Raw genomic sequence first — 15889 nt, 5'->3', positions numbered from 1 at the left:
CAAAAAAAATCCCGCATGTACTATTAGGCCGCAAATTAAAATAACGAAAACTTTTAGATCGAATATGCCTTTAGCATACACTAAACAACTAAACTACCCTAAACCCTAAAACACTACCCCCAGCATGACCCTACACTACACAAACAGTACAACACTACCCTAAACCCTAAAACACTACCCCCAGCATGACCCTACACTACGCAAACACTACAACACTACCCTAAACCCTAAAACACTACCCCCAGCATGACCCTACACTACGCAAACACTACAACACTACCCAAAACCCTAAAACACTACACCCCAGCATGACCCTACACTACGCAAACACTACAACACTACCCTAAACCCTAAAACACAATCCCCAGCATGACCCTACACTACGCAAACACTACAACACAACCCTAAACCCTAAAACACTACCCCCAGCATGACCCTACACTACGCAAACACTACAACACAACCCTAAACCCTAAAACACTACCCCCAGCATGACCCTACACTACACAAACACTACAACACTACCCTAAACCCTAAAACACTACCCCAGCATGACCCTACACTACGCAAACACTACAACACTACCCTAAACCCTAAAACACTGCCCCCAGCATGACCCTACACTACGCAAACACTACAACACTACCCTAAACCCTAAAACACTACCCCCAGCATGACCCTACACTACGCAAACACTACAACACTACCCAAAACCCTAAAACACTACCCCCAGCATGACCCTACACTACGCAAACACTACAACACTACCCAAAACCCTAAAACACTACCCCCCAGCATGACCCTACACTACGCAAACACTACAACACTACCCAAAACCCTAAAACACTACCCCCAACATGATCCTACACTACGCAAACACTACAACACTACCCAAAACCCTAAAACACTACCCCCAGCATGACCCTACACTACGCAAACACTATAACACTACCCAAAACCCTAAAACACTACACCCCAGCATGACCCTACACTACGCAAACACTACAACACTACCCAAAACCCTAAAACACTACACCCCAGCATGACCCTACACTACGCAAACACTACAACACTACCCAAAACCCTAAAACACTACCCCCAGCATGACCCTACACTACGTAAACACTACAACACTACCCAAAATCCTAAAACACTACCCCCAGCATGACCCTACACTACGCAAACACTACAACACTACCCTAAACCCTAAAATACTACACCCCAGCATGACCCTACACTACGCAAACACTACAACACTACCCAAAACCCTAAAACACTACCCCCAGCATGACCCTACACTACGCAAACACTACAACACTATCCTAAACCCTAAAACACTACGCCCAGCATGACCCTACACTACGCAAAGACTACAACACTACCCTAAACCCTAAAACACTAGCCCCAGCATGACCCTACACTACGCAAACACTACAACACAACCCTAAACCCTAAAACACTACCCCCAGCATGACCCTACACTACGCAAACACTACAACACTACCCTAAACCCTAAAACACTACCCCCAGCATGACCCTACACTACGCAAACACTACAACACAACCCTAAACCCTAAAACACTACCCCCAGCATGACCCTACACTAAACAACCACCACAACTCTACACTACACTAACACAACACTACACTACACAACACTACACTACACTACACAATCACTAACCCACGAAAAAATTAACACAAACCCACTTACCTCTCTCGTCATCGTGGTTTTCACAACGCAAATGCATTTACCATACATGCCTTTAAAACGTAATTCTTTGTAAAGGCATGCGCGATAAATGCACATGCGTTTTGAAAAAATGCGGGATAATGGTATGCGAGGTCAATGACCTTGCGGGATAATGGTATGCGGACTGAAAGTCTGCGGGATAAAAAATGCGGGAAAATGGCTGCAAACCATGATTAGCAGCAGACTTCCCTGGTGAGCACTAGCTTTACTACAGTGATCTAATGAGCAACTAGAGTGCTAACATTCAGAATTTATGGCAAATGTGTGACACATCTGAATGCCTTCTTGATAGAACCAAAGTAAACAAGCATTGAAAATGCAATAGATCTCGCCTTCGTTTAAGTTAAAGCCATTCTGTTTGTAATGAGGTGGCTTTTTAGCTTTGCTTTTATTAGTGTTTTTAAAACTTTCATGTAAATAACATGCATATGTATGCATATATGTATATGTATGCATGCATTTATATTTATATAGATATGCAGATTATATATGTTTATATATGTATATTACCTACTGGCGATAGCCAGTGGGTATATATAGTTAGGATTTTTTCTCTATGGGATTTCTGAAAATTCTATGTCTAATAACTTTGGCGTTTGTGGACGGAATTGGCTGAAATTTTCAGGAAAATGGCACAGTATGTTTCTGAGCAGCCCCTGAAAATGTGGGGGGGTTTCGTCAAGGGGGAGCCGAGAAAAAAGGGGGGTCCCAAAACGCGTTTTTCCCATTCATTTTTCCATAGGGCGGTTGGACTCACTTTTAGCTCGAACGGCTGAATAGATTTACATGAAACTTGGCAAAATTGTAGATATGGTTTGCCCGACGTGCCTTTGCTATGTCTCAATATATGTGCTCCAGTGGATTTTGAGAAATTAACGTTTAAAAAAATATATATATCTGTGACAGCGCTCCGGTTAGCGCCCCGGTTCGCGTACCTGACGCGTAACGGAACTTCGCGAAGCGAAGCTGATTGGCTCTCCGGTGTCTGTCAACATTCTAAACAGTCCGGAGCGGCCGCCATCTTGTCTCTCGGTACGATCGAGAGACAAGATGTGGTGAAAAATGAAGGGGGAAATGAAGGAAAGGGGGCAAGGTAGACCACTCCTGACCCCCTAGGATTGATGAGGGGGATATTAAAGTGCCCCGCGGGGCAAAAAATATATATATTTTTTTTTTTGCGATTTTACGCCGTAGAGGCGCTTCCCGGTACGCGAACCGGGCAGCTCACCGGGCAGCTCACCGGGCAGCTCACCGGGCAGCTAACCGGGCAGCTAACCGGGCAGCTAACCGGCAGCGTAGCTGTCAACATTGTAAACAGTCCGGAGCGGCCGCCATCTTGTCTCTCGGTAGGTTCGAGAGACAAGATGTGGTGAAAAAAGAAGGGGGAAATGAAGGAAAGGGGGCAAGGTAAACCCCTCCTGACCCCCTAGGATTGATGAGGGGGATATTAAAGTCCCCCGCGATTTTTCGCGGTAGAGGCGCTTCCCGGTACGCGAACCGGGCAGCTAACCGGCAGCGTAACGGGAGTCCGCCATCTTGTGTTTTTGGAGCGTCCGGTTCGCGTACCGGGTAGCGTCCTGGTAAGCGTAACAAGGGGAAAACCAAGAGAAACTGTAAAAAAAAAATGAAGGGAATAGATTTCCAGCAAACTTGGCAAAATTGTAGGGACTGTTTGTTTGATGTGCCTTTGCAAGGCCTCAAGATATGTGCACGTGTGGATTTTGTCTAATTAAGGTTAAAATATATATATCTGTAAGCGTGCTCCGGCACGCTTACGTTACGGGTTTTGTTTGCGCTGCAGAGCCGATACGTCACGGTTATGCGACGCGTCATGAGGCGTCTCACGTGGCTACGTGATACGTCACGTAATAAAGAATATATTTTACAGCTATAGATATTAGCTTTTAAAAAACCAATGAAATTCACTGAAAAAACCATAGGTTATAGACCATATATAGTTAGGAATTTGCATTTACAAAACCTTGAAAATTCACTGAAAAAACCACACACATGGTGTCGGGTACAACACTGGCATGGGTGTATAAAAATCATTACTTTGGGAGGATTGAAAGAGCTCAGCCCAGAGAAGGGAGAGTTCCCAGTCTGTCCGGTGAAATCTGATGAGCTGCAGAGCTATGTAGAGTAGCAACAAGCATTTACAATGCAATGGTTTTGCCTTTGTTAAAGTTAGAGCTATTGGCATTGCTCTTGACATTATTTTTATTTACGTTTTTTTTTAACATAAATAAATGGCATTGTCATTTACAATGCCAATAGCTTAATCTCTCGCAAATGCCACACACAAACACTCACAGAGACCCCCCCCACACACACAGAGCCCTTCCCCACACACACACCCACAGAGAGCCCCCCACACACACAGGCGAAACCTAACAAGCACTGTCATAGCCAATAGCTCGCGCCTGTGCAATGGATATTGGCTGTGCCCATATCTTTTTGTAATTATATAAAGCAGTGCCGTTGCTGTGCAGCATTCTCTTGACATGAAGTTTGAGCATTTTGCGTTTAGTCTGGTACCAAAAAGATCAATTTGTGGATAACTTCATTCCTGACAACATATTTTGAATGAGGTTTACACTTAGCTACCACTAGTGATTTTAATTGTATTATATGCTTAGCAGATCTGCTTGCCAATTTAGGAGACCTGGTAGGTATAGTGCCTGGCAGTCTTATAAGAAGCCAATGCCGTATTGCTTGATAATCCAGAAACATAATTAGGGATCTGGTACCACCATGTTTGAATAGATAATACACTGTGGATGTGTTGGCTGTTTGGATCAACAATCTGTTTGTAGGAATGGAAGGATGAAAACCTTTCAAAGCTATAGTTACAGCTCTAAACTCTACCACATTTATATGAGAGTTGCAGTCTCTTCGACCTCAATTCCTGTAATAAGTCTTGTAGCTGGGCTACCACATCTATCAGAAGTGAATCTGTCACTATTGTCTCAGAAGGAAGGTTCTGGTTGGAATTAGTCCCTTTTAACAGATACTTTTTCTGAGACCCCACTTGAGTAAGTCTTTGGCTTGAACAGCGAGGATCAGCTTGTCTTCCTAGCGGTCATTGTGTTGGTTCCGCTGATCTTCCTTGCATTGTTGAAGAAGTCTCATATAAAGGTGTGCACTTGGAAGTAGAACAAGCATTGACATAGCCAATAGGTCTCGCTTTTGGAACCTTATAAGTGTCTAGCCACACAGCATATTATCCTAGGTGCTGTGCCACCAGGGATTGAATAGTTAGCTAAACAATGTGGTCACAAACCAGTCTGGAGTGAAACAAAGATAGCTCGAGCAACTGGATGTCATGAATGCCAAAACAATGAGCTAATGTTTGTTTGATGAAAAAGAGGCAACATCTGACAATCCAGAAAAAAACTGTCAAGAAATATTTGATTTTGAGGTAAATAAAAAGTAATTTTGCCTGCCAGGTCTCTAGTTTACTACTTTGAAATCAAGCATGAATCCCAATGGGAAATAACTATGCCTAAAAGTACAGTTTTTAAAAACCAAATGCTATGATGCGGCCAGCCCTGGTGCCATGTCATAGAGCTCAATTTTAGAAGCAGGATTGAGTGGGCAAGTCAGGCGAGAGAGGGAAGTGGGTGTATTCAGAGACAGTGATCGAATGCAGGGAAGAAAGACACCACAGGCAGAAAAGCAAAACATGAGAGGCTGAGACAGGGACAACAAATGCTTCAGAGAGAGAAAGTGTGGAGCAGCAGCAAAGGACAGACCAGTCCGGCACTGTGCAAGAGCGAGAGACGCTTGTTTGTGGTTCTTGGCAGGCTTTGACTGGAGAGAAAAGACACTTCAGGGAAGATATTTAGAGGTTATGGAGACAGACAAAAGGCAGGGAGAAAGAGTGAGAAACAGTAAAGGAAGACAGAGTGTGAGACGGGAGAGAACGTGTAACTGAGACAGTGTGCAGGTGAGAAAGTATGAGAGGCTGTTGACTGCTGGCAGACTGAGACGGTAAAGAAATACTTTCAACAGGAGAGGGTTGGGTATAGAGACAGTCTACTGGGGGGTGAGGCGTTAGACTCAGTGAGATGTGGGATACCCGACAAAGAAGAGACACTACACGGAAGAGAGAGTGGGGTACAGAGAGTCTTCAGGGGGAAAAGGTGAGAGAGCTGGGAAACTCAACGAAGATAAAAACACCTTTTGTAGGAGCGGGTAGGGTCCAGAGACAGGGGGGTAGAAGGTAAGAGAGAGATAGGATATCCAGAAGAATAAGACAGAAGAGACCAAGACCTCACAAAATAAATGTTGGGGTATAGAGACAGCAGTGGAGAGGCGGGAGAACGAGCAAGAGATCGGAAGCAGGGAAGGGAAGTATAGTAGGTTGAGGTGGAAGAGGTAGCAGCCACAGACATTTCAGGGAAGAGTGGATTCAAGATTATAGAAGGACAAAAACTGCACGGGGAAACTAGAGAAAATGTAGATAATGGAAGAAGAGAAACTTCCTGAGGGGGTTTGCACCTCCTTAGGTCTGTTCTTTTATTTTCGGACTAGCACAGGCACCCATGCGTCCAGTATGAAATGCTGCACCTCTAACTCTTATGGTGGAATGTAAATATCTATTTCCTCACTTTTTATAAGAGAACGGCGTACATGCATACTTTAGAGTGTTTCCTTCTATGAGATTGGGGAAACTGCGTCTGTTAGAAGCACAAGGTCTGCAGCAGAATCATGTGCAATGAACTGTATACAGTTGACGTACACGGCAGTACTACCGGTGTCATCTTTACATGTAGAAGTGAAGTGTAACAAAAGTAGAGTAGAACTAAGATCAGCGGGGGTTAGGGTGAGTCTGGGGCAGATGGAAGCTCTTGGCCTCAGATGGGGCTACAGGGTGGTCCGAATAATTCAGAAGGCTCCCAGCTCAGCAGAAACCGACGCTAGCTGGCAAAGCGGAAGTTCTCTTCTTTTCAAAACCAAGGACAAGGACAGACAGTAAATGTGTACCGACGGTCAGCTACTCACACTGCGCCGCGGCCTCTGGAGGTGGGCAATATAGTCGGGAGCCCTGTGACACTATACAATGTTACTTATACAAATAAACAGAATGCCCGCGCAAGTGCATTCCCCTGATTGTTGGGAAGTGCGAGTGCATAACATCGCGCTCCCCGCCAATCTGTTGGTAATTGTGCTGCTATAGAGCTCACCTCGGTCATACCACTGCAGTCCGCTTCATAGTCCTGACTGCTACGCACAGACTTCAGCTGAACCATCTCAACACCTCGCAAAACGGCTGTGCACACGACGGCCGGAGCAGGAAGCGGTCTTTACATGTAGAAGTGAAGTGTAACAAAAGTAGAGTAGAACTAAGATCAGCGGGGGTTAGGGCGAGTCTGGGGCAGATGGAAGCTCTTGGCCTCAGATGGGGCTACAGGGTGGTCCGAATAATTCAGAAGGCTCCCAGCTCAGCAGAAACCGACGCTAGCTGGCAAAGCGGAAGTTCTCTTCTTTTCAAAACCAAGGACAAGGACAGACAGTAAATGTGTACCGACGGTCAGCTACTCACACTGCGCCGCGGCCTCTGGAGGTGGGCAATATAGTCGGGAGCCCTGTGACACTATACAATGTTACTTATACAAATAAACAGAATGCCCGCGCAAGTGCATTCCCCTGATTGTTGGGAAGTGCGAGTGCATAACATCGCGCTCCCCGCCAATCTGTTGGTAATTGTGCTGCTATAGAGCTCACCTCGGTCATACCACTGCAGTCCGCTTCATAGTCCTGACTGCTACGCACAGACTTCAGCTGAACCATCTCAACACCTCGCAAAATGGCTGTGCACACGACGGCCGGAGCAGGAAGGCGGGCATCAGGAAACAAGCGGGAGGGGGCGGGAAAGGGGGAGGAGAGACGCAGCGCCATTGCGAGGCCAGCATCAGGCAACAAGCAGGAGGGGGCGGGAAAGGGGGGTGGAGAGACGCAGAAGTGCCGGCAATGCCGGACCAGATTCGGGGGCGTTCCCGGCTTTCGGCTGACGTCGCGTGACGTCGGCAAAAGCCAAAGAATCTCGGGAACGCCCCCGAATCTGGTCCGGCATTGACGGACAGGCCCCTCGTCCAATGGCTAGGCTCCATTTATGGAGCCAGCCAATGAATGACGAGGGCCGACCCAAACCCACACTACAGTTCTCATCAGGTTTTCGCCTGCGCGAAAAAGATGCGCAGAGCGCATCTTTTCGCCAGGCAAAACCTAACAAGGGAGCAGTCCTTTAATGGCCAGTAGAACCCACTACGAAGGGCTATAAGGCTTTTGGAATATTCTGTCATGAGAGGACAGAAGGTTCTATTTTTAGCGCCTTGAGACCCTCTGGGTGAGTAGTGCGCTATATAAATGCTTTGATTGATTGATTGATTGATATTTGTAAAACTAAGCCCTCACGGAGCCAGCAGGCTCCGTGAGGCCTTTGTTCACAACAACAGCTGTGAACAAACATTAGAATGTTGTTCACTACCGGCCACCAGAAGCCCCACTCCATTGTTTTCAAAAGAGCTCCCAATATTCCAGTGTTTGGATCTGAACTGAGTTTATTGGAAGCAGAGCTTTAAAATGGCTTATAGCTACAGAAAATATGAACATGAACTTTTTCTGAGTTCACTGAGCTAGAGATGCAAATTATCATCTTGTTAACCTCAAGTAATGGCTTGCACTGGTAGCTGTCATCAGTTGCTTTCATGCAAAGTATTATTTGTCACAAAATGGGCCCTGTTGGCAGCCGCGGCCCATGCAGGTAAGAGTGGTGGAGCTGGGTGGGGGGATTTCGATGGACAATAATGAGGAGAAATTAAATAAATAATTCATTTTACCTAGTCATTGTCTGTCAAATCTCCCCCACCACCTGGCCACACCGCTCTTACCTGCACAGGCCGCTTCTGCCTGTTGAGGAAGGTGCCCCGGGATGCAACTGCCACATGCAGCTGCTTGGTAACCTCTCACCAGGGCACTTTATATCACAGAAGGGGGCTGCAGATGCTTGTAAGGCCCCTTCTGAAATACAGATAGTGCTGGCGTACGTGTACCACAAGTGATATCTTAAGAGGGCATTGCCTACTTTGCATAGGGGCGTGGTCACATGCTCATGATGGAATCTGCACCTGCACCTTATTACAGACTGTTTATGGTCAGGATGTGCATGTAAATATATGCTTTTCATAGAGTTAGCTGAGAATGATTTGGGATTTTTGTCAATCCCTTAAAAGTTCTGAATATGCTCAAATCAGAAGTGCATTCCTGCAAGAAATAGATTTATGACATTTGAATGTACCTCTGTTTTCACAGACCCCTAATTTAAATATTGCATTGGCTTCTCATACTACATGGTGAAATACCAGCTGGGTCAGCTCTAAATCTGAGTCTATATTAAAATAATTCGAGAACAGTTTTCTCAATAACAAAAAAATAAAATGGCTAAACAAAGTTTTACACATGAGTAAATATGATTTTCTCGCTGAAAATATAAAAATCCTTACATTTTTACAACGACCGTATTCACAATCTTTTTTTCCTTGCAATAATAATCAAGACACCACTTTCTTTAGCGAGTTCTAAACCTATGAGATCTATATTAAATAATTAGTATTTTAGTTCACAGGAGGAAATGCTACAAAACGACGACATCACAAAATCCATCCTAATACGTTGATAGTTTCTTTGTAATATATATTTAGATGAAATTCTTTGTTGATAAGTCGATGTTCGTGTTCACTCACTCGCCTGATTTTTCGATTCATAACGTTTTTATACATTCTTTATGCTTTACAGATGTGTGTCACATTTGAAAAATGCTTCAACCGTCACTATTTTAAATTCACTCCTTGGTTGATAACAGGCACCATTATATGTGAAACACGTCGTCAGACATCTTATTTTCTTTTGTAATTGCCACATTCTGAGTTTCATAAAGCCACACATTGACACTCTGTGCATGCGTACTTCGTACGCATGCATCGCTAGTCAAAACCTAAAAAAGCATACTGATCATTTTGTGTGATATCTTTGGATTGAATCATTACACTTTCATTGTTTATTGTTTGATTTTGAGTATTTAACCATAGAGTCCTCAAGGACTGTACAAGCACAGTGCGCGGCGTGCCCTGCCAACCTTGGCGGTACGTTTGGCTTGATAATATGCACCATGTTCCCCACTAAAGAGCCGAAATGTCAGAGGCATTAACAACATCAATACAGTAAACAAACAACACTTTGGAGGATCGATAAGGTGGTGGGTGGGGATTACTTAGGTGCTGGTGCCAAAAGTAGAATAAATTCTTCTTCACGTCCTATTTTAGAGGTGTCTGTTTTTTTACAACTCGCAAGCAATGACTGCAGTCTGCATCAAGCATTTGCCTCACACTCTTAAAGGAAAAATCCCAGGTGTTTATCATTTGTAAGGCACTAATGTTTTCCTCAACCTTTTCTGCTTAAGAGTACTTTAACGTTGCCAAAGTTGGCTAACAAAGGTATTTGATATCTTTAAAGTTATAATATGTGCCAAACGAGATATGTACAGTATACACTGTGGTAGGGGATATTTCTGTTCTACCATCATGTTATATACAAACTACAGAGAACATGTTTGTTTAAATGTGTGAATGTGCATGGATTTCGTAGCTGTACTTTTTTCATACTTTACAACTTTTTGTAAACAACCGCCTGCACTTTTGAAATCAGTAAGTATCACTATGCAACCTTTCAAAAGTATAAAACTTGGTTGTCTCAAATCTACCTAAAAACACAAAGTTCATCCACATAAGGTGTACGTACTTCACTGGGTGTTGGTATTTTTGTTTGGCTTTAAGATACTTTAAGTTATTCTTTTATTACTATTGTATTACAGTTTTTAAATCCACAGTGGAGGCGTGATCATACAAACTTTCTGTTAAGGGAGTGTAATAATTGGATCGGATATTGCTCTATATGGTATTGCATGTTGTCTCTAATGAAAAACACAAAAGAATTAGCCCAATAAAGTGAATGAAAGAGAGGACACTCCCACAGGCTGAATAATTCAAGGTTGCTTTCTCAGATTAAGGGTCTTGTTCAAAAAAATACTAGATAGAAGCTCCACTGCTTCATTGGAGCCCACCCTCTCTTGTTGCCCGTCTCTTAATTCACTATATATTATTAGTTATTGGGTACTCTGAAGTACCCGAAAGGAAACGCACAAGGCTACAGGAAACTCACTATAAAATCAATAAATGTACTGGGAACACCAAAATTCAAAAGATTTATCTGGACTGGAGCTCCACGCACAGGACACGAGCCATCACAAAAAAGCAAGAGCCACTTTTACAGCACAAAAGTACAGATTAACTTTTTAACCCTATTCAATTCGGTGGCTATGCTGTAAAGCTGGTCAGTGCCACGACTCCCGCTCATCCCGGGACTTCAAACCGTACAAAAAACATATAATAAAGTTGATTCCCTCCCCTCGTCTTGGATCAGCTAGTGTAAGAGTCCCTGTGCAGGTTAGGTGTGGCTTGCAGAGAAACACAATAGCAATTAATTCACCGACATTATTTCCACATCAGCGCACTCTGGGCATCATGAGCACCCGGGATAACTATGCACCTGCTCGCATGCGAGAGTTTTCAGCAAGAAAGCATTGGGTGCAGCATCCTAAGGTACAAATGGAATAGCTTCAGCGCTCTGCGCCAGAGGCATCACAAAAGGCAGCCGTTGTCTCAGTTCACTCCTTACCCGCTGCCCAGAAGCAACAGAGGACATGGGAACAAGGGACAGGGCGTGTGAGGGGGCAAGGCGGGTCAAAAGAGAGCCCAAGTGTAAGCTTTTCAGCATGTCCCTCAAGTCAAGGATACTAGAATTTGAATGTTCTGTGGGGCTGAGTTCAGTCCGAGGCGCCGGTGTGTAAAAGCGGTGCTACATGCACGTGTTCAAAAGCAATTCATTATACTGAAAACAAAATGTGCATTCCATGCCGTTCACTCTTTCTTTCGCGTGTGAATCACGTGCATTTTATTTATAAGTCTTACACAAGATACAAATAGGTTGTAAGCATGTCACAGAAACCGTTAGATTGGGCATTCTTTTACACTGGTCGACGGTGGCTGAGCAGTAACGGGCTGGGTAGGGGTGACAATTAACTCTTGAAACCCAGGACGGCGCATTCGCCCCTCGGGGGTGAAGCAGGAGTGGGCCAATAGAACATCAGCATCTCTCAAATCCTGGGGACCATTTAAGACAGTAACACTAGACACACCCTTCAGGCGCACACTGTGGTAGCTCCGGTGTGGGGCTGTGCTGATGCCTTACCTTCTGGGAGTCCATGGCGGCGGACACCGGGCTCCGCAGGATCCTCCAGTGACTTGGGTAAGTGACTTCAGCTGGGTGAGGACTGAGGAGCGGCGGCCGAGGGCCTGTCACCCCGCCCCGCCCTCTGCTGCTGTCACACAGTCCCTCCGCCCTCAGGGCTGGGAGTCAGTAACAGGAAAGAAGGACTATAAAGTTAAGCGGGGGGAGTGGAGACGGGGCGGGGGGATTGGAGAGGGGGGGGCGGAAACGGGCATTGTAGAGCAGGAACGGGGGCCGGAGACACGGAGAGCGGGAGGGGGGCGGGAACGGGGGCCGGAGACGCTGCGAGCAGGAGAGGGGGTGGGAACAGCCAAATAAAAGCAAGCACTCACCTGGACTTCTTCCGGGTGCCGTCAATGCCGGACCAGATTCGGGGGCGTTCCCGAGGGCTTTTGGCTGACGTAGCGTGACGTCGCCAAAAGCCAAAAATTCTCGGGAACGCCCCCGAATCTGGTCCGGGATTGACGGACAGAGCCAACTCCCAATGGTTAGCCTCCATTTATGGAGCTAGCCAATCGGAGGAGGGGGCTGTTACCCGACTCCAAACACAGCTCATAAGATTTTTTCCTAGCGCATGCGTACTTCGTACGCATGCATCGCTAGTCAAAACCTAAAAAAGGAGTTGCACTGCGCCATTGAGAGTGCATCGCTCCTTAAATGTGAAGTTAAAGCGGCGCAGTTTATAAATAAAGGCCTATATAAAATATAAACAAAAACGGATTCTTCCGAAGCGGCAAGCATGAGGTGTTGGCCGAAGGCACGAGGAGATTGTACCCACGAGTGGCAAGGAGACAGCTGAAAGAACAAGACGGAGGGCATTGCTGTGGGGAGGGGGAGGAGAAATGCGACACGGCGGGCAGGGGAGGGGGCAGAGCAGGGAGAGCGGCATGAGGGTGTGAAGCAGCAGGGGCCTTTGAACACTAAAACACTACCCCCAGCATGACCCTACACTACGCAAACACTACAACACTACCCAAAACCCTAAAACACTACACCCCAGCATGACCCTACACTACGCAAACACTACAACACTACCCTAAACCCTAAAACACAATCCCCAGCATGACCCTACACTACGCAAACACTACAACACAACCCTAAACCCTAAAACACTACCCCCAGCATGACCCTACACTACGCAAACACTACAACACAACCCTAAACCCTAAAACACTACCCCCAGCATGACCCTACACTACACAAACACTACAACACTACCCTAAACCCTAAAACACTACCCCCAGCATGACCCTACACTACGCAAACACTACAACACTACCCTAAACCCTAAAACACTACCCCAGCATGACCCTACACTACGCAAACACTACAACACTACCCTAAACCCTAAAACACTGCCCCCAGCATGACCCTACACTACACAAACACTACAACACTACCCTAAACCCTAAAACACTACCCCCAGCATGACCCTACACTACGCAAACACTACAACACTACCCAAAACCCTAAAACACTACCCCCAGCATGACCCTACACTACGCAAACACTACAACACTACCCAAAACCCTAAAACACTACCCCCCAGCATGACCCTACACTACGCAAACACTACAACACTACCCAAAACCCTAAAACACTACCCCCAACATGACCCTACACTACGCAAACACTACAACACTACCCAAAACCCTAAAACACTACCCCCAGCATGACCCTACACTACGCAAACACTATAACACTACCCAAAACCCTAAAACACTACACCCCAGCATGACCCTACACTACGCAAACACTACAACACTACCCAAAACCCTAAAACACTACACCCCAGCATGACCCTACACTACGCAAACACTACAACACTACCCAAAACCCTAAAACACTACCCCCAGCATGACCCTACACTACGCAAACACTACAACACTACCCAAAATCCTAAAACACTACCCCCAGCATGACCCTACACTACGCAAACACTACAACACTACCCTAAACCCTAAAATACTACACCCCAGCATGACCCTACACTACGCAAACACTACAACACTACCCAAAACCCTAAAACACTACCCCCAGCATGACCCTACACTACGCAAACACTACAACACTATCCTAAACCCTAAAACACTACGCCCAGCATGACCCTACACTACGCAAAGACTACAACACTACCCTAAACCCTAAAACACTAGCCCCAGCATGACCCTACACTACGCAAACACTACAACACAACCCTAAACCCTAAAACACTACCCCCAGCATGACCCTACACTACGCAAACACTACAACACTACCCTAAACCCTAAAACACTACCCCCAGCATGACCCTACACTACGCAAACACTACAACACAACCCTAAACCCTAAAACACTACCCCCAGCATGACCCTACACTACGCAAACACTACAACACTATCCTAAACCCTAAAACACTACGCCCAGCATGACCCTACACTACGCAAAGACTACAACACTACCCTAAACCCTAAAACACTAGCCCCAGCATGACCCTACACTACGCAAACACTACAACACAACCCTAAACCCTAAAACACTACCCCCAGCATGACCCTACACTACGCAAACACTACAACACTACCCTAAACCCTAAAACACTACCCCCAGCATGACCCTACACTACGCAAACACTACAACACAACCCTAAACCCTAAAACACTACCCCCAGCATGACCCTACACTAAACAACCACCACAACTCTACACTACACTAACACAACACTACACTACACAACACTACACTACACTACACAATCACTAACCCACGAAAAAATTAACACAAACCCACTTACCTCTCTCGTCATTGTGGTTTTCACAACGCAAATGCATTTACCATACATGCCTTTAAAACGTAATTCTTTGTAAAGGCATGCGCGATAAATGCACATGCGTTTTGAAAAAATGCGGGATAATGGTATGCGAGGTCAATGACCTTGCGGGATAATGGTATGCGGACTGAAAGTCTGCGGGATAAAAAATGCGGGAAAATGGCTGCAAACCATGATTAGCAGCAGACTTCCCTGGTGAGCACTAGCTTTACTACAGTGATCTAATGAGCAACTAGAGTGCTAACATTCAGAATTTATGGCAAATGTGTGACACATCTGAATGCCTTCTTGATAGAACCAAAGTAAACAAGCATTGAAAATGCAATAGATCTCGCCTTCGTTTAAGTTAAAGCCATTCTGTTTGTAATGAGGTGGCTTTTTAGCTTTGCTTTTATTAGTGTTTTTAAAACTTTCATGTAAATAACATGCATATGTATGCATATATGTATATGTATGCATGCATTTATATTTATATAGATATGCAGATTATATATGTTTATATATGTATATTACCTACTGGCGATAGCCAGTGGGTCTATATAGTTAGGATTTTTTCTCTATGGGATTTCTGAAAATTCTATGTCTAATAACTTTGGCGTTTGTGGACGGAATTGGCTGAAATTTTCAGGAAAATGGCACAGTATGTTTCTGAGCAGCCCCTGAAAATTTGGGGGGGTTTCGTCAAGGGGGGGCCGAGAAAAAAGGGGGGTCCCAAAACGCGTTTTTCCCATTCATTTTTCCATAGGGCGGTTGGACTCACTTTTAGCTCGAACGGCTGAATAGATTTACATGAAACTTGGCAAAATTGTAGATATGGTTTGCCCGACGTGCCTTTGCTATGTCTCAATATATGTGCTCCAGTGGATTTTGAGAAATTAACGTTTAAAAAAATATATATATCTGTGACAGCGCTCCGGTTAGCGCCCCGGTTCGCGTACCTGACGCGTAACGGAACTTCGCGAAGCGAAGCTGATTGG

The 15889-nt window shown here is 45.3% G+C and overlaps 1 protein-coding gene across 4 annotated transcripts in view; it reads right to left on the bottom strand.

Annotated features, from left to right (window-relative positions):
• Window positions 1–12205, bottom strand: part of LOC144824639 (uncharacterized) — a 120222-nt gene extending 108017 nt beyond the window's left edge. For all 4 annotated transcript variants that reach the window (XM_078683853.1, XM_078683756.1, XM_078683808.1 and 1 more), the window contains exon 1: window positions 12065–12205. The gene's annotated coding sequence lies outside the window, so the exon portion shown is untranslated. The remainder of the gene's footprint in view (window positions 1–12064) is intronic.
• Between the last annotated feature and the right edge of the window lie 3684 nt (window positions 12206–15889).

Source organism: Lissotriton helveticus, chromosome 1_1 (genome assembly GCF_964261635.1).
Source record: "Lissotriton helveticus chromosome 1_1, aLisHel1.1, whole genome shotgun sequence".
Taxonomy (NCBI): domain Eukaryota; kingdom Metazoa; phylum Chordata; class Amphibia; order Caudata; family Salamandridae; genus Lissotriton; species Lissotriton helveticus.
Note: the sequence above shows the minus strand (reverse complement) of the source record. Positions and strands in the feature narration are given on the sequence as shown.